Source organism: Oncorhynchus tshawytscha, linkage group LG03 (genome assembly GCF_018296145.1).
Source record: "Oncorhynchus tshawytscha isolate Ot180627B linkage group LG03, Otsh_v2.0, whole genome shotgun sequence".
Classification (NCBI taxonomy): Eukaryota; Metazoa; Chordata; class Actinopteri; order Salmoniformes; family Salmonidae; genus Oncorhynchus; species Oncorhynchus tshawytscha.
This window is the reverse complement of record NC_056431.1, coordinates 31870899-31889898: the sequence shown is the minus strand read 5'-3', so window position 1 is coordinate 31889898 and position 19000 is coordinate 31870899.

Here is a 19000-nt window from a genome sequence, read left to right as displayed (position 1 = left end):
CTGGTCAGGGACATAGAGCCTAGTTAATTTAACACTACTATAGAGAAATAGAAATTGTATATTTTTGTAAGCACTAACTCTGCCATGATTCGTTGGACAAAGCCTACAGGGAAATTAATGGTGTTTTGTATGGTTTTTGGATAAACTACGTAAAAATAAGGTTTATGGTATACACAGGAGATCTTATATGTTTTGTTCTATGAGATAATCATCATCAGCCAACATCAATTTGTGAATTTTGAAGCATTTTATCTAGTCATAAAAAGCACATAAAGGCTTCACAATTCATAAAGGTCATGTTAACTGACTGAACTCTCACAGAACAAAGATCTCCTAAGCCTGTGTTAACCTCAGACCTTATTTTTGGCATTTATCCCTATAGGAATGGCTGAACCAACCAGAGGTAACTAATTTCCATTTTTTAGGACTACAAACTGGCGAGCTCTATACCATGCCTTCTTAACTGCCCTTGGGAGATTAATTAAGTTGTAATGATTTGAATTAAATAAACAACATTATGTTAATACATGTAGTGTATAACAAGAGGTATTACAGAGGTTTATAGGTTTGATTATGATAATCTCTTACCTATCCAGCTCTGAGTCTAGGTCAGCTCCTGATTTCTGGGCCACCAAAGCAGCCTGGTGTAGTACTGCCTGACAGAGTACAGTCTGCCCTTTGACATCTTGAGGAAGATCCAATCTGTCATCAATGAGTGCAGCTCCTTGGTCTCCTCATTCTGAGGAAAAGAAACACTGAATACACACCCTTCACTGTGGACTCATTACAAGGGAGCCATAGCCTACTGTAAGGGTACACCTCAATAGTCTACAATGACTTTCTCTATTTTCTTTCTTTCATTTGCAATGATGTGAACAACAGATAGATAAAAGCATTGTGGTATTTGTTTTCACCCGCCCAGTTCATTCAGATTAGTATGAGCACAGAATAAAATATAGTGACAGTGAGCCACTTCAGACTATTGAGACTCACCCAGAGGTACCATACTGTACTGTACCTGGAATTTGAGTTTGGCTCCGTTGCTGTCCATGCAGGAGCGGACAAACTCCCCCACCACCATGCCCCTTACACGCACTACACTGCTGTCCAGGTGGCATCTCTCCCAGCATGAACGGAAGCAGCTCTGACAGGGGAAAGGACTTAAGGGTCGTGATCATTAGGAACCAAACAGAAAAAAACAGACTACAACAAGGCGGGACTACATGTACACGTACCATAACAAAACGCTCAGTCGTTTTCCTATGATTTTTTTTAAATTTAATTTTCAGACAGGTTAGAAAGTAGTGTGAACAGCTCTGATAGTGTGACACAATACTGTGCCGTTGTGTTGGGGGTGTACCTGAGCGTAGCTCCTGTAGCTCTGCATCACTCAGTAGTCCCACACACAGCAGCAGACCTGCACACATAGAGATGCTGCTCACATAGAGCTGCTGCTCCAGAGGGGGTTGGCCCAGGCTTGGCACAGTGACCGCAGCACCTGGACACACACGCACACGCACAGTCACACACACAACCACAGATAATCAATACATGTGTATTTATGGCAATGTTGTTGATTGTCTGTGTGACTGTGTGTGTTCAGCTGCTGCTATCATCACAACACTAAAGACTTAGTTATACACTCACCTGTATAAGCAGTGGCCTCTCCCTGTCCTGAGCCAGGTAGCCCAGACGAATCCTTGAAACACAAGTCTGGGAATGAATTTTATGATGTCATGCTATAACAGAGGCTTTTTCAATTCCAACAATGATAGATTGAATAGACGCATAGTACAGAATGAACGACTGACTGACTGCCAAGTTCAACATCAGTTCACCGTCTCACCTCAGGCTTGTATTGAAGCAGTAGCAGTTTATGGGCCTTTTTGTTCTACAACACCAGAAACCCCATGATCCTGGACTTCTGTCGGACCTAGAGGAAAAATAACACTTACCTTATGAGAGAAATGGGACAAGGGCGCAGACAGTTTGACACCATTTTATAACCTCTAGCCATTTCCCCTTCCCTTACCTGTTGACAGCCTGCACCAGCCCAGTGAGCACACTCTCCAGCCATCACTCCGGGACGTTCCTCAGCAGCTTCCAGCACACCCTCATCCACATCATAAGTGAGGGGACATATATATTTTTTTGCCGTGTATAAACACGTCTCATTCTTGTATCGTATCTACATACTCAAAGGATTGTCCTGAAATGGAAAGATTCCCCCCAGTGGATATGTAGCATTTTGGAATAACAATTCTGCAAATGTATTTTCTGTAATAACATCAGCTATGCAGAAACCCATCTGTTTACATGACGTACATGGCATTGGAGTGGCAAGTAACCTAGTGGTTAGCGTGTTGGACTAATAACTAAAAGGGTTGCAAGATCAAATCACAGAGCTGACAAGGTAAAAATCTGTCGTTCTGAACAAGGCAGTTAACCCACCGTTCCTAGGCCGTCATTGGTAAAGGTTAAATAAATAAATACCCCGTGTAACAGCCCACCAACACCATCTTGATATGTGCAAAAATGGCAAAATATTGGAAAAACTGTTATTCTGATATTATCCTACCATGACACTTAACATTTGTGACACTGGAATGACAGAAACATCAATAGCTAGCTATTACAGTTGTCACTCAGCAATAAAGTGAAGTGCATCACAGCCTGACAAAACTCTGGTAAGGAAAACTCATGTTTTTATTGCATGTGTCAGTGGGAATGTGCACAAACACATGCACACACAGAGAGGGGGTGAAAGTTGAAACAAAATTTGGACCTGATTCATGATTTTGCGCACATAAAATATGTTTGACTAATTAACTAATACAAATGGTTCGGTAATCAAATATATCACGGCAGAAAACTATGTTCTGGCACACAAACAGGAGGTCAATTTAGCTAACCTCATTCCCCTCTCTTAGCGCCATATTAAGCCCCTCTTACGAGCTAGCTAGCTAACTATGATAGTTGGATACCTACAGTAAACTAATTAGCTAGTCAGCAAACCAGCTCTAGCTATGCTTTCTCACCTTGTTTACTAGTTAAGTAACTTAACATCTGACTGCAGGTGATGTTAGCCAGAGTAGTTAACATGACTGTTAGCCGCTAGAGAAAAAAATGTTTGCTAACATACGCTAGCTACATAACTAACATTAGTTAGAAATATGTGCACACACCAATGACTAGCTAATAACCAGCAGTAGCTAGCTAGCTAGGTAAATACATTTGTCCAACTCATTGTTCTCATCTCCCCTTCTTAGTGGCTTCTTTGAATCTGCTGGCAACTCGCGTGCTATTAAGTGTATAATCTGCGACATGTTCGTAGTTGTCACGGGGAAAGGTCCGATGGATACCTTCATTTGTGAAAAATGTATTGAACTTGATGCAGCTAAAGAAAGGATTATTACTCTTCGTGAATAAATAAAAATTGGACCAAGCGCCTTGAACTGAATAAGAATTCCATGAGACTATCGACTATCTTTAAACGCTTCCTATCAAAACATCCAAGAGGATCATAATGGGACCTTCCTGGACTATGATCAATTTCCGCTGCTGCACCCCTCTACTAGCTAGAACCAGAAAATGGCTGCTCATGGTTCGACTCCAGGTGAGTGTGAATGGATGTGTGTTGGAAACGTGTCCGGACTTAAGACTTTCAATTCGCTTTGAGCCCTTGTATCAGCTGCCTTCTGACGGGGGCTTGGGTGTTCCCTCCACGGCTGTGGATGTCCCTCCAGATACCTCTCCCTGTCCTTGTCAATCAACTGCCTGGGCACAGCTTGGACCAGCGAGGCCTCCCGTGCTCTCTGGATCAGAGCTTTGGCTGGTGTAGCCTGCACGCAGCTGGCGTCTCAGCAGCCCTCTTCTCAGGTGAGTTCTGTGGCTCTGACTTTGTGTTGTCCTGGGGCAAAAGTTCAGGATATCACCTGGTTGCTTCCCGAGGCTGTGCGTTAGTCACCGGGGGCTGATACCGTCATGGTTCATGTGGAGTCGATTGACAATATGAAGGGCAGCTCAGCACAGTTTAAGATGGATTTTAAATAATTGATTGGGTCACTACTTGACACCAACAAATGTACCATAAAATCTGTCCCTCTGCCCTCCTTAAATGGTAGCATTAAAAGGTTCAGCAGATTTTTAGCCCTCCATAACTGGCTACAAGACCATTATAGCTCTGTGGATGCAACATGAATTGATAATTTCGATACCTTCTGGAAACAACTCTCGTATTATAAGGAGGATGGGATCCACCCAAATAATTTGGGTTCCTGGATCCTTTCACAGCATTATAAGGCTGCGTTGAGACAATGACTTATCAATGACCCAACCTCAGCTCATTAAATCCCTACCATTGTGTCGCTGAGTGTTCAAAAAGCTTCAGCAAATGTACATGATCCCAGGGGCGTTGGAAGACACAATGCAAGTAACGTAATGCATGTCCCTCTAACTGCCCTGAATGCCTCTGCTGATCCTACAGCCATTGTATGCAGTAATCATATATCTATGAACCAGAGTTATACTGTTAGCACTGAGGTAGTGTGCCCTAGCAGGAAGTCCACTGTGTGCAACTCACCCTGCACTAACATAAATAACCTTAGCATGTCTACCTCTGCTAAGCTTCCAAGTAAAGCAAGAAAAACAGAAAAGTGTTAAAAATAACCCACTTTAACATATGTAGCTTAAGAAACAAGGTTCATGAATCATATTCTGACAATCTCTGAAACTCACGTAGATAATACTTTTGATGATACAGTGGTAGCAATACATGGTTATAAGATATACAGAAAAGACAGACATGCCAAAGGTGGAGGTGTGGCTGTTTATATTCAGAACCACATTCCTGTAAATATTAGAGATGATCTCATGTTAAATACTGTAATAAGTAATATGGCAACAGGTTAATCTGTCTCACCTAAAGCCCGTTCTGGTGGGAAGCTGCAAATGTCCACCAAATACTAACAGTCAGTATCTGGAAAACATGGGTGAAATGCTTGATAATGTATGTGATATCAACAGAGAGGTATATTTTCTGGGTGATTTAAATATTGACTGGATTTCATCAGGCTTTCACACTCAAGAGAAAGCTTCAAACTGTGACTAGTGCCTGCAAACTGCTTATAAACCTACCAGGGTAGTTACAAACAGCACAGGAATTAAATAGCATTTTATTTAACCTTTATTTAAACAGGGAGTCACATTGAGATAAAAAAAACTGTTTTACAAGAAAGCCCTGTACACGTTACAATAAAAACAGAATATTTAAATAACATACACGTGAATAAAACAATATAATTCAGCACAATAAACATAAATACACATTTAATACAAGCAATCACATTTAGCTACATAGAGGTCCTCAATCAATAATTTAGACTGCCTGAGTGGCACCAGAACATCTGACTGCAGTGAACTCTGCTGATTGTTCCACAAATTCTGGGCAAAAAAAACAAAAAGTAGATTTTCCCAAGTATGTGGTGTGTCTTTGTTATCCATTCCTGTTTGGTAACTTGTGATTCTTATCTTAATTAATGATGGTACATACGTATAGGGGAAGTTTCTGTAAGATTGCTTTGTAAATAAATAAAAGAGAATGCAGCTCTCTTCTTATAGACAGAGAGGTCCATCCCACATTTCTATTCAGACTACAATGATGAGTCCTAAAATTGTCCCGTGATTAAACAAGTTGCTGGGTGGGCATCTGTCCTCGGTGGCGGCTCTGACCCCACTCCACCTTAGTCTTGGCCCACTTAGGTGGCGCATTAGGAGCGGCGACCCTCGCCGCCGACCTCGGACTAGGGACCCTTGCAGCGGGCCCCGAATAGACGGGTGACTCCAGCAACGTCGGACAGGCGGGAGACTCCGGCAGCGCCGGACAGGTGGGAGATTCCGGCTGCGCCGGAGTGACGGGTGGCTCCGGCAGCGCCGGAGTGACGGGTGGCTCCAGCAGCTCCTAACTGACGGGTGGCTCTGGCAGCTCCGGACAGGAGGGAGACTCTGGAAGCGCCGGACAGGTGGGAGAACCTGGAGGGAGGAGAGGGAGAGACAGCCTGGTGTGTGGGGCTGCCACAGGACCCACCAGAATGGGGGAACCTACAGGAGGCCTGGTGCGTGTAGGCACCGGATGGACCGGTCTGTGGGGGAGCACTGGAGCTCTGGTGCGCAGCCTTAGCACCACTCCTCCAGGCTGGGTGACCACTTTAGCCCGGACCCTCCAGAGTGCAGGCACAGGTTGAACCGGGCTGTGGGTGGGCACGGGAGATCTGGTGCATACCACTCGCACCTCTCCCTTAGGCTCAATGCCCACATTTGCCCAGCATGGGTGGAGCGCAGGCATAGGGCGCACTGTACCCTGCCAGCGCCCTGGAGACAGAGCACGCAGAGCCGGCGCAGGATACCCTGGGCCGAAACGGCATACCGGAGACCAAACACGCTGAGCCGGCACATGCCCGGCATATGCCCTGGCTGGATGCCCACTATCGCACGGCACTTGTGGGGGGCTGGCCTTATAGCGCACCGGGCTATGAGCGCGTACTGGCGACACTGTGCGCTTGACCGCATAACACGGTGCCTGACCAGTACTGCGCTTCTTCTGGTAAGCACGGGGAATTGGCTCAGGTCTATCGCCTAAATCCGCCAATCTCCCCGTGTTCGCCCCCAAATTCTTTGGGGGGGCTGCCTCTCGTGCCTGTTGCGCTGCCTTACCTCATATCGCCTCCGCTCAGCTGTCGCTGCGTCCAGTTCTTCCTTGGGGCGGTGATATTTTCCACTGCCTGTGCCCAGGGTCCTTTGCCGTCCAATATCTCCTCCCAAGTCCAGGAGTCCAGAACCCTCTTTTCCTTATTACCATGCTGCTTGGTCCTTTGGTGGTGGGTAGTTCTGTAACGATTATCGTCGGAAGAAGGAGAAGAGGACTACAGTGCAGCGTGGTACGCATTCATAATAATTTTAATAAAGATGAATACTGAACAAAAACAACAAACTGACAAACAAACAGTTCCGTAAGGTGCAACAAAAACACTAAACAGAAAATAACTACCCACACCCATAGTGGGAAAACAGGCTGCCTAAGTATGGTTCTCAATCAGAGACAATGATAAACAGCTGCCTCTGATTGGGAACCATACCAGGCCAAACACAGAAATACAAAAACATAGAACAACACATAGAATGTCCACCCCAACTCACGCCCCGACCAAACTAAAATAGAGACATAAAAAAGGAACTAAGGTCAGGACGTGACACACTGAGGTGGAACAGGATTACAAAACGGTGTCATCTGCATAGAGATGAATGTTACAAGTATTAACAGTGTTTCCTATGTCATTAAAATACAAAGTGAACAATAATGGACCCAAAATCTATTAAGATGGCCTGAGTTCTGTCTCAAAGATAATTCTGAAACCATAAACAGGCGGTATATCCCAGGCATACTCTTGATAATTTCTTCAGCAAAACAGAATGATCAACAATGTCAAACGCCTTTGTCAGGTCAATGAACAAGGAAGCACAGCTCTTTTTAGCATCCTAGGCGTTGACAAGATCATTAACAACTAGTGTGGTTGCTGTGGTAGTACTATGCCCAGGTCTAAACCCTGATTAGTTTATATTAATAATACAATTATCAGAAAAAGGAATGAAATTGTACATTAACCAAGGATTCAAAACTCTTAGCTAAACAAGGTTGTCTTGAAATGGGGCGATAGTTGTCAAGATCATTTGTATCCCAACCCTTATGAAGTGTCAGCACATATGCAGATTTCCATGCTTTTGGATCACTTCCTGATAACAATGTCCAATTACAAATGTGGTCTACTGAGCCAGCAATAAGGGGTGCTGCATACTTAAACAGACCAGGCTCCAAATTATCAGCCCCTGTGGATTTTTTTTGTCTAATGTTAACAAAGCATCCAGGACCTCTTCAGTGAAATTCAGTGAATTTCCATAAAAAAACTTGTGACCAGCATTTTCAGTTGCATTCAATAGGTTTTCTACATTCAACTACTATTTTCAAGAGCTGGCTTTGAAATACATTCAATTATAAAACCTGATGAGATAAAAATGGTGATTAAATGCATGTCAATTTTGTCAGTAATAGTGCCAGAATCGAACTTAATTTATTGGGGGAAAGAAGAGGAGACATAACCCTTCAGTGATTTAACAGCTTTCCAAATTGTAGCTGGGTTCCCTGTAAATTCAGAGAGTGTATTAACATAATAATCAGATTTTGCTTTCTTAACTAGTTTACACACAAATTTCTCAATCGCTTAATTAAAAGACTGCCAGTCTGGGCCCGAGTCTGTGAATTTCGCTTGGGCCCAGGCAACAACTCTGTTGTGTAAGACTGTTGTGTAAGATAGTTCTGGACTGAACCAAGGGCAAGACTGATTTTTAATTCTGTTTTTTAAAGGGAGCATATTTATCTACAATAAAATTGGAAACATTTGTGAAGTGGTTCAGAGCCAACTCTGGGTCAGGTATAGATGCAGTACAATCAAAGTCACCAAAAGAAAGGTGAGAAAAACAGTCCTGTTCATGGACATTTTTTAAATTCCTCTTGTTGATAAAAACGAGGTTTGGATCGAGGCATCCGTATATCCCTGACACATATAATGGAACAGTGGCCTCTAATATCCAAAGGAAATACCCCACTCCCAGCATATTTCTCCGGAGTATTTGTAAATATCAATCAAAGTCGATTTGTAGGGTCCTTTAAGTTTGGACGAGTGGGCCTTGTAATCAGCTGGGTCAAATTTAGATTATTTAAAAAATCATTTCAACAGTCAGCATCCTGCGTTCCCCATGCAAGATTAAAATCTCCGGCCATCAATACCTCTGGATAGTAAAGCCCCCTTTACTGGCTCAAATAGCTGACCAATCAGCCTGTTACCAACCCTTTGTTCAATTTTGGAAAAGAAAATTGTGATTGACCAGATATAATGCTATCTTACAGTAAACAAATTGACAACAGACTTTCAGCACACTCATAGGGAAGGACATTCAACAAGCACAGCACTTACACAAATTACTGATGATTGGCTGAGATAAATTCCTGATAAAAGATTGTGGGGGCTGTCTTGTTAGACTTCAGTGTGGCTTTCAAAATTATCGATCATAGTCTGTTGCTGGAAAATGTATGTGTTATGGCTCTACACCCCCTGCTATATTAAGGAAAAAGAGTTACCTGTCTAACAGAACACGATGTGTTCTTTAATGGAAGCCTCACCAAAAAAATCCAGATAGAATCAGGAATTCCCCAGGTCAGCTGCCTAGGCCACTTACTTTTTTCAATCTTTACTAACGACATGCCAGTGGCTTTGAGTAAAGCCAGTGTGTCTATGTATGTGGATGGCTCAACACTATACACTTCAGCTACCACAGTGACTGAAATGACTACAACCCTTAACAAAGAACTGCAGTTAGTTTCAGAATAGGTGGCAAGGAATAAGATAGTCCTAAATATTTCAAAAACTAAAAGCATTGTATTTGGGACAAATCATTCACTAAACCCTGAACCTCAACTAAATATTATAGAGAATAATGTGGTAATTGAGCAAGTTGGGAAGACTAAACTGCTTGGAGTAACCCTGGATTGTAAACTTTCATGGTCAAAACATATTGATACAACATTAGCTAGGATGGGGAGAAGAAGTCTGTGCATAATAAAGTGCTGCTTTGCATTCCTAACAGCACTAAAGGGAGGTCCTACAGGCCCTAGTTTTGTCACATCTGGACTACTGTTCAGTCGAGTGGCCTGGTGCCACAAAGAAGGCCTTAGGAAAATTGCAATTGGCTCAGAACAGGGCAGCACGGCTGGCCCTTGGATGTACACAAAGAGCTAACATTAATAATATGCATGTCAATCTCTCCTGGCTCAAAGTAGAGGAGAGATTGACTTCATCACTACTTAATTTGTGAGAGTTATTGACATGTTGAATTCACCGAACTGTCTTTATGAACTACTGGCACACAGCTCAGACACCCATGCATACCTCAGAAGACATGCCACCAGAGGTCTCTTTGCAGTCCCCAAGTCCAGAACAGACTATGGGAGGTGCACAGTACAACATAGAGCCATGACTACATGGAACTCTATTCCACATCAAGTAACTCATGCAATCATTAAAATTAGATATACAAAGCAGATTAAAATACACCTTATGGAACAGCGGGGACTGTAAAGCAACACAAACATAGGCACACACACATGCATACAAAGACATGATAACATACGCACTATACACATGTACACATGGATTTTGTGTTTTGATATTTAGCTATCCACTTTTGTCTGTGTAGTAATGTTAGCTAGTTTTCTAGCTAGAATCTGCATTCTAGAGAAAAGTCTAGAGAAAAGAATAGATTGCAACCTGGACATTTTTTCAAAAATACTTACAGTCCCCACTCTCACTTGTTCTCAATTTTATATGTTTTGCTGTGCTGTATGGCTTCAAATCAAATCAAATCAAATTTTATTTGTCACATACACATGGTTAGCAGATGTTAATGCGAGTGTAGCGAAATGCTTGTGCTTCTAGTTCCGACAATGCAGTAATAACGAACAAGTAATCTAACTAACAATTCCAAAAAAACTACTGTCTTATACACAGTGTAAGGGGATAAAGAATATGTACATAAGGATATATGAATGAGTGATGGTACAGAGCAGCATAGGCAAGATACAGTAGATGATATCGAGTACAGTATATACATATGAGATGAGTATGTAAACCAAGTGGCATAGTTAAAGTGGCTAGTGATACATGTATTACATAAGGATGCAGTCGATGATATAGAGTACAGTATCTACGTATGCATATGAGATGAATAATGTAGGGTAAGTAACATTATATAAGGTAGCATTGTTTAAAGTGGCTAGTGATATATTTACATCATTTCCCATCAATTCCCATTATTAAAGTGGCTAGAGTAGAGTCAGTGTCATTGACAGTGTGTTGGCAGTAGCCACTCAATGTTAGTGGTGGCTGTTTAACAGTCTGATGGCCTTGAGATAGAAGCTGTTTTTCAGTCTCTCGGTCCCAGCTTTGATGCACCTGTACTGACCTCGCCTTCTGGATGACAGCGGGGTGAACAGGCAGTGGCTCGGGTGGTTGATGTCCTTGATGATCTTTATGGCCTTCCTGTAGCATCGGGTGGTGTAGGTGTCCTGGAGGGCAGGTAGTTTGCCCCTGGTGTGCAGACCTCACTACCCTCTGGAGAGCCTTACGGTTGAGGGCGGTGCAGTTGCCATACCAGGCGGTGATACAGCCCGCCAGGATGCTCTCGATTGTGCATCTGTAGAAGTTTGTGAGTGCTTTTGGTGACAAGCCGAATTTCTTCAGCCTCCTGAGGTTGAAGAGGCGCTGCTGCGCCTTCCTCACGATGCTGTCTGTGTGAGTGGACCAATTCAGTTTGTCTGTGATGTGTATGCCGAGGAACTTAAAACTTGCTACCCTCTCCACTACTGTTCCATCGATGTGGATGGGGGTGTTCCCTCTGCTGTTTCCTGAAGTCCACAATCATCTCCTTAGTTTTGTTGACGTTGAGTGTGAGGTTATTTTCCTGACACCACACTCCGAGGGCCCTCACCTCCTCCCTGTAGGCCGTCTCGTCGTTGTTGGTAATCAAGCCTACCACTGTTGTGTCGTCCGCAAACTTGATGATTGAGTTGGAGGCGTGCATGGCCACGCAGTCGTGGGTGAACAGGGAGTACAGGAGAGGGCTCAGAACGCACCCTTGTGGGGCCCCAGTGTTGAGGATCAGCGGGGAGGAGATGTTGTTGCCTACCCTCACCACCTGGGGGCGGCCCGTCAGGAAGTCCAGAACCCAGTTGCACAGGGCGGGGTCGAGACCCAGGGTCTCGAGCTTGATGACGAGCTTGGAGGGTACTATGGTGTTGAATGCCGAGCTGTAGTCGATGAACAGCATTCTCACATAGGTATTCCTCTTGTCCAGATGGGTTAGGGCAGTGTGCAGTGTGGTTGAGATTGCATCGTCTGTGGACCTATTTGGGCGGTAAGCAAATTGGAGTGGGTCTAGGGTGTCAGGTAGGGTGGAGGTGATATGGTCCTTGACTAGTCTCTCAAAGCACTTCATGATGACGGATGTGAGTGCTACGGGCGGTAGTCGTTTAGCTCAGTTACCTTAGCTTTCTTGGAAACAGGAACAATGGTGGCCCTCTTGAAGCATGTGGGAACAGCAGACTGGTATAGGGATTGATTGAATATGTCCGTAAACACACCGGCCAGCTGGTCTGCGCATGCTCTGAGGGCGCGGCTGGGGATGCCGTCTGGGCCTGCAGCCTTGCGAGGGTTAACACGTTTAAATGTCTTACTCACTTCGGCTGCAGTGAAGGAGAGACCGCATGTTTTCGTTGCAGGCCGTGTCAGTGGCACTGTATTGTCCTCAAAGCGGGCAAAAAAGTTATTTAGTCTGCCTGGGAGCAAGATATCCTGGTCCGTGACTGGGCTGGGTTTCTTCCTGTAGTCCGTGATTGACTGTAGACCCTGCCACATGCCTCTTGTGTCTGAGCCGTTGAATTGAGAGCTTCTGTGTGATTGCGAGAGGAGCAAATGATGTGAATGGCTCGCTTAGTCTTTTGCCCACCTAGCACTTGTGCAGTAACATTGTCACAGAAGAAATGTTGGTTAAAATATAGAATTCTAATTCTAATTGTTATAAAATTCAGTTGTTAAATTGTGCACCCATATGATTACAGGTTATTTTCAGTCATATTCTGCCTAAGACAGAACATCTGACATCTTAACAAGCAACATTTTAATGAATATTTTAATGTGGATATTTCCATGAATCCACCATAATTTAATCAATATAGGCTATGCAATATATTAATATTTTCGTGGATCTCGCAAGCTAGCAGTCAGGTTGATCTTTGGCTTCATTTGGACCAAAAGGGACCCATTTAAAATATCCCAATTTGGGAGTACTATTTTTGGCCGAAATAGCAGCCATAACGGATGGACCTGATATCACTCATAATTCAACATCCGTGTAAGTCTCTTACTGAGTGAGGAGCACTTTAGAGTTAAATAAGCCCTTACTGGGGCAGCCAAGCTCATGAAAGGAAATTACCTTCCCTGCCAATCAATTTCCCTACCTGTCACTGTGTGATGTCCTCCTAAGCATGGGACACATGTAGGCGAGATGGCCAAAATATGTTTTGCAGCTGGGTGGCCTGAATCGTTGGAAAATCTTAGTAAATTAAAAGACGTGCTTTTGGACACACTGCCCTGGCTATGGTTAAGGGCTAATATGCTATGCATTTACCGTAATTGCTGGACTATTAAAATCAAATCAAAATCAAATCAAATTTATTTATATAGCCCTTCGTACATCAGCTGATATCTCAAAGTGCTGTACAGAAACCCAGCCTAAAACCCCAAACAGCAAGCAATGTAGGTGTAGAAGCACAGTGGCTAGGAAAAACTCCCTAGAAAGGCCAAAACGTAGGAAGAAACCTAGAAAGGAACCAGGCTATGTGGGGTGGCCAGTCCTCTTCTGGCTGTGCCGGGTGGAGATTATAACAGAACATGGCCAAGATGTTCAAATGTTCATAAATGACCAGCATGGTCGAATAATAATAAGGCAGAACATTATTAAGCGCACCTGAATATAAACCGCACCCACTGAATTATTAAAAAATATGTATTTTGTACATAAATAAGCCGCACATGTCTATAAGCCGCAGGTGCCTACCGGTACATTGAAACAAATTAACTTCACACATTTGAAACACGGCGTTGTAACAAAAATAAATAGGCTTTAACGAAACGCGGCTTGTAACAAAAATTAAAACAGTAGCCTACCAAGAAAGTCATTGGTCACTATCTTCCTCCTCCTGTGCACTGAAACCACTGAAGTCATCTCCTTCGGTGTCGGAGTTGAATAGCCTCAGAATTGCTTCATCCGATGTTGGATCGTTTTCATTGTCGCTCTCATCACTTTCATCCGGAGGCAAATACCCCGCTGAGCTCATGCTGCCCCTTCAACTTGCAGCAGTCCAGCCTTTCGAAACCCGTTGATGATAGTGGATTTTTTGACAATGCTCCACGGTGTCAGGACCCACTGGCAGGCTTGACCATAAGATGCTCTTCGCCTGCGGCCCGTTTTAGTGAAGGATTTCTCCCCACTTGTCATTCAAGCCTCCCACTGAACAAGGAGCACCACCTTAAATGCACGATTTACACTGATGTCGAGTGGCTGCAAATACTTTGGGCCATCTGCTTTTCTTCCCTCTGAAAGCTTTTGTTGTATTTTTGCACTGAGTCAGTTCCTCACACTGCTGTTTCCAACGTCTTATCATCGACTCATTAAGGCCAAGCTCCCATGCAGCAGCTCTATTTCCTTTTCCAACAGCCAGATCGATCGCCTTCAACTTGAAAGCTGCATCATATGCATTTCTCCATGTCTTTGCCATGATGAGGGTGACAAAATTACTACCGTAATCAGAATGATGGGAAGTTTGAGCGCGCTCGATTTACGTCACATTATGTGACGGTGCTCAGTTTTTTGGCGGCATGAATCTTGTGAAAGCGGGAAAAATCCCTAAATTAGCCCCGTCATTGTATAAACCGCGAGGTTCAAAGTGTGGGAATAAAGTAGCGGCTTATAGTCCGGAAATTACGGTACTATGCAGATTGACAATAGTCCTGTGTCACTTTTCACAGAGTTTGGGAACTACTGCACATGGAAGACGTTCAGTGTGGGTCTAGCTGGCTGGCTGGTTTTCTGTCTGTGTGTGTGTGTGTGTGTATGAGAGAAAGGAAGCAAGGGAGATAAATAGACAGATGACTCACAATCAAATGCCCAAAATAATCGTCACTTCGTGTATTTTTTTTTATTTTTTATTTTTTTATTTCACCTTTATTTAACCAGGTAGGCTAGTTGAGAACAAGTTCTCATTTGCAACTGTGACCTGGCCAAGATAAAGCATAGCAGTGTGAACAGACAACACAGAGTTACACATGGAGTAAACAATTAACAAGTCAATAACACACACAGTAGAAAAAAAGGAGAGTCTAATATACATTGTGTGCAAAAGGCATGAGGAGGTAGGCGAATAATTACAATTTTGCAGATTAACACTGGAGTGATAAATGATCAGATGGTCATGTACAGGTAGAGATATTGGTGTGCAAAAGAGCAGAAAAGTAAATAAATAAAAACAGTATGGGGATGAGGTAAAATTGGGTGGGCTATTTACCGATAGACTATGTACAGCTGCAGCGATCGGTTAGCTGCTCAGATAGCAGATGTTTGAAGTTGGTGAGGGAGATAAAAGTCTCCAACTTCAGCGATTTTTGCAATTCGTTCCAGTCACAGGCAGCAGAGAACTGGAACGAAAGGCGGCCAAATGAGGTGTTGGCTTTAGGGATGATCAGTGAGATACACCTGCTGGAGCGTGTGCTACGGGTGGGTGTTGCCATCGTGACCAGTGAACTGAGATAAGGCGGAGCTTTACCTAGCATGGACTTGTAGATGACCTGGAGCCAGTGGGTCTGGCGACGAATATGTAGCGAGAGCCAGCCGACTAGAGCATACAGGTCACAGTGGTGGGTGGTATAAGGTGCTTTAGTGACAAAACGGATGGCACTGTGATAAACTGCATTCAGTTTGCTGAGTAGAGTGTTGGAAGCTATTTTGTAGATGACATCGCCGAAGTCGAGGATCGGTAGGAGAGTCAGTTTTACTAGGGTAAGTTTGGCGGCATGAGTGAAGGAGGCTTTGTTGCGGAATAGAAAGCCGACTCTAGATTTGATTTTCTATTGGAGATGTTTGATATGAGTCTGGAAGGAGAGTTTACAGTCTAGCCAGACACCTAGGTACTTATAGATGTCCACATATTCAAGGTCGGAACCATCCAGGGTGGTGATGCTAGTCGGGCGTGCGGGTGCAGGCAGCGAACGGTTGAAAAGCATGCATTTGGTTTTACTAGCGTTTAAGAGCAGTTGGAGGCCACGGAAGGAGTGTTGTATGGCATTGAAGCTCGTTTGCAGGTTAGATAGCACAGTGTCCAAGGACGGGCCGGAAGTTTACAGAATGGTGTCGTCTGCGTAGAGGTGGATCAGGGAATCGCCCGCAGCAAGAGCAACATCATTGATATATACAGAGAAAAGAGTTGGCCCGAGAATTGAACCCTGTGGCACCCCCATAGAGACTGCCAGAGGACCGGACAGCATGCTCCCCCTCAAGCTGATACCATGACAGCTCTCAAGGAAATACACTGGATTTTGTGCAAACTGGAAAGCGCATATCCTGAGACAGCATTTATTGTAGCTGGAGACTTTAGTACAGAAAATCTGAGGAAAACACTACCAAAGTTTTTTCAACGTATCGACTGTGCTACTCACACCTCAAAACTCTCTACCATTGCTACTCTCTCTTCTGGCACACTTACACGGCCTTCCCCCGCTCTCCCTTCAGCAAATCAGATCACAAATCAGATTCTGCTGCTCCCTTCTTATAGAAAGAAACTCAAACAGGACGTACCTGTGGAAAATAAAGTTCAACAACGGTCTGACCAATTAGAATCTATGCTTCATGATTGTTTTGATCATGCAGACTGGGAAATGTTCTGTGTTGCCTCTGACAACAACATGACATATACACTGACTCAGTGACTTTGTTCATCAGGAAGTGCGTAGAGGATGTTCTTCCCACTATGACAATTAAACCTGTCCAAACCAAAAACCATGGATAGTATTTGTGCAACACTGAAAGCGCAAACCACCACATTTAACATGGTAAGGTGACTGGGAACATGGAGGAGTACAAAGTGGAGTCGCAATTCAATGGCTCAGACACGAGACGCACAGTACCAGTCAAAGGTTTGGACACACCTATTCATTCAACATTTTTTCTTCATTTTTACTATTTTCTACATTGTATAATAATAGTAAAGACATCAAAACTATGAAATAACACATATGGAATCATATAGTAACCAAAAAAGTGTTACACAAACATATTTCAAGGTAGCCACCCTTTGCCTTGATGAGAGATTTGCACACGCTTCTCAATTGGGTTGAGGTCGGGTGATTGTGGAGGCCAGGTAATCTGATGCAGAGCACTCCACATCCCTCTCCTTCATGGTCAAATAGCCTTTACACTGCCTGCAGGTGTGTTGGGTCATTGTGGTGTTGAAAAACAAATGACAGTCCCATTAAGCGCAAACCAGATGGGATGGCATTTCGCTGCAGAATGCTGTGGTAGCCATGCTGGTTAGGTGTGCCTTGAATTCTAAATACATTTCTGGAAGTGGAAGCTCAATTACTGCAATTCTACAAAAGTTAAAAACTCTAAAATACTGTTTGGAGAACAGTAAAAACAAAAAAATTACCTCAGCCATGAATCATCACTATAATATTAGGTTTAAAGGTCTGTGGATGTCACGTGTGCTCCCTCTCTGGCCTCTAGGTCACCAGGCTGCTCATTATGGTGCACACCTGTCACCATCATTACGCGCACCTGCATGTTGTCAGACTCACCTGGACTCCATCACTCCCCTGGTGACCTTCCCTATATATGTCACTCCCTTTGGTTCCTTCCCCAGGCGTCATTGTTTCTGTTTCATGTCTGTGCGTTGTCCATGTTTCTTGTTTTGTATTATTTACCGTTTATTTATTAAAACACTCACTCCCTGAACTTGCTTCCCAACTCTCAGCACACATCGTTACAGAATGACGCCTCACCTAAGGGAAGTAACAGGGGGAGTTTTTTTTTTGGTGGGAATGGCGTTGGGTTCGGGAACCGCTACAGGCTCTCATGCCTCAGACAGATCACCAGGCTCTCATGTCTCAGCCGGATCGCCAGGCTCCCCTGCTACAGCTGGCTTGTTGGGCTTTCATGCCTTCACCGGATCGCCAGGCTCCCCTGCTTCCACCGGCTCATCAGGCTTTCATGCCTCAGCCGGATCACCAAGCTCCCCTGCATCAGCCGGTCTGTCAAATTCCCGCGCCCCAGCCTGTGACAAGTTCCCGTGCATCAGCAGGGGTGACCGGTCCGCTCCTGATCCCCAGGATCGTCCCTTTGTTTGGCGTCCTGCGAGGGGGTACTGCCACGTGTGCTCCCTCTTCGGCTTCTAGGTCACCAGGCTGCTCATTATGGCGCACACTCACCTGGACTCCATCACTTCCCTGATTACCTTCCAAATACTGTATATGTCACTCCCTTTGGTTTCTTCCCCAGGTGGCATTGTTTCTGTTTCAGTTTCATGTCTGTGCGTTGTCCAATGTTTCTTGTTTTGTATTATGACTTGTTTATTTAATAAAACACTCACTCCCTCAACCTGTTTTCTGACTCTCAGGCCACATCGTTACAGTGGAATAGCATATACAATATCAACCACTACTCAACCTTATCATAACTTTAGTCATTTACTCAAGGAACAGTGCACTGTAGTACACACTATCAGGCCAACTTAAAATGCCACCCGTGAGTGTGAAGTTTGGGCGACACAATTTTTTGCAGACTAATGTAAGATAGGCTACTATTCCTAATGTAAGGAGTAGATTGCGTAGTCATAATTTAGGCTAATAATAGGCTATAACTCAATCACTGTTAGCAAAACAGACAGTTCGGAAGAATGCATTCCTGAGCTTGTAGTGACATAAAGTAGGCCTAATCAGAGATGTTTCTTCTCCTTTCTTTGCACAGGAAAAATGTATCCTTTGATAAACACATTTCCTGAAATTTCACTACTTCTTATATGACTGGTGACATAAGCAATATATTTTTTTATATGACAAATTAGAAGTCTAATCTGCTGACACTAACAAACACAAGACTGCTAAATAGTTGACAAAAATGCCTACACATACTGAGTTGACCCTTTAATGTCTATGTTTTGTTTGCACTGTCATGTACTCTCACAGTGTACATACTCTACACACTCACACATATTGACACACATGCTATTTTTAGTACTACATTGATATTGATTACTGCATTGTTGGGTTTAGGGCTTGCAAGAAAG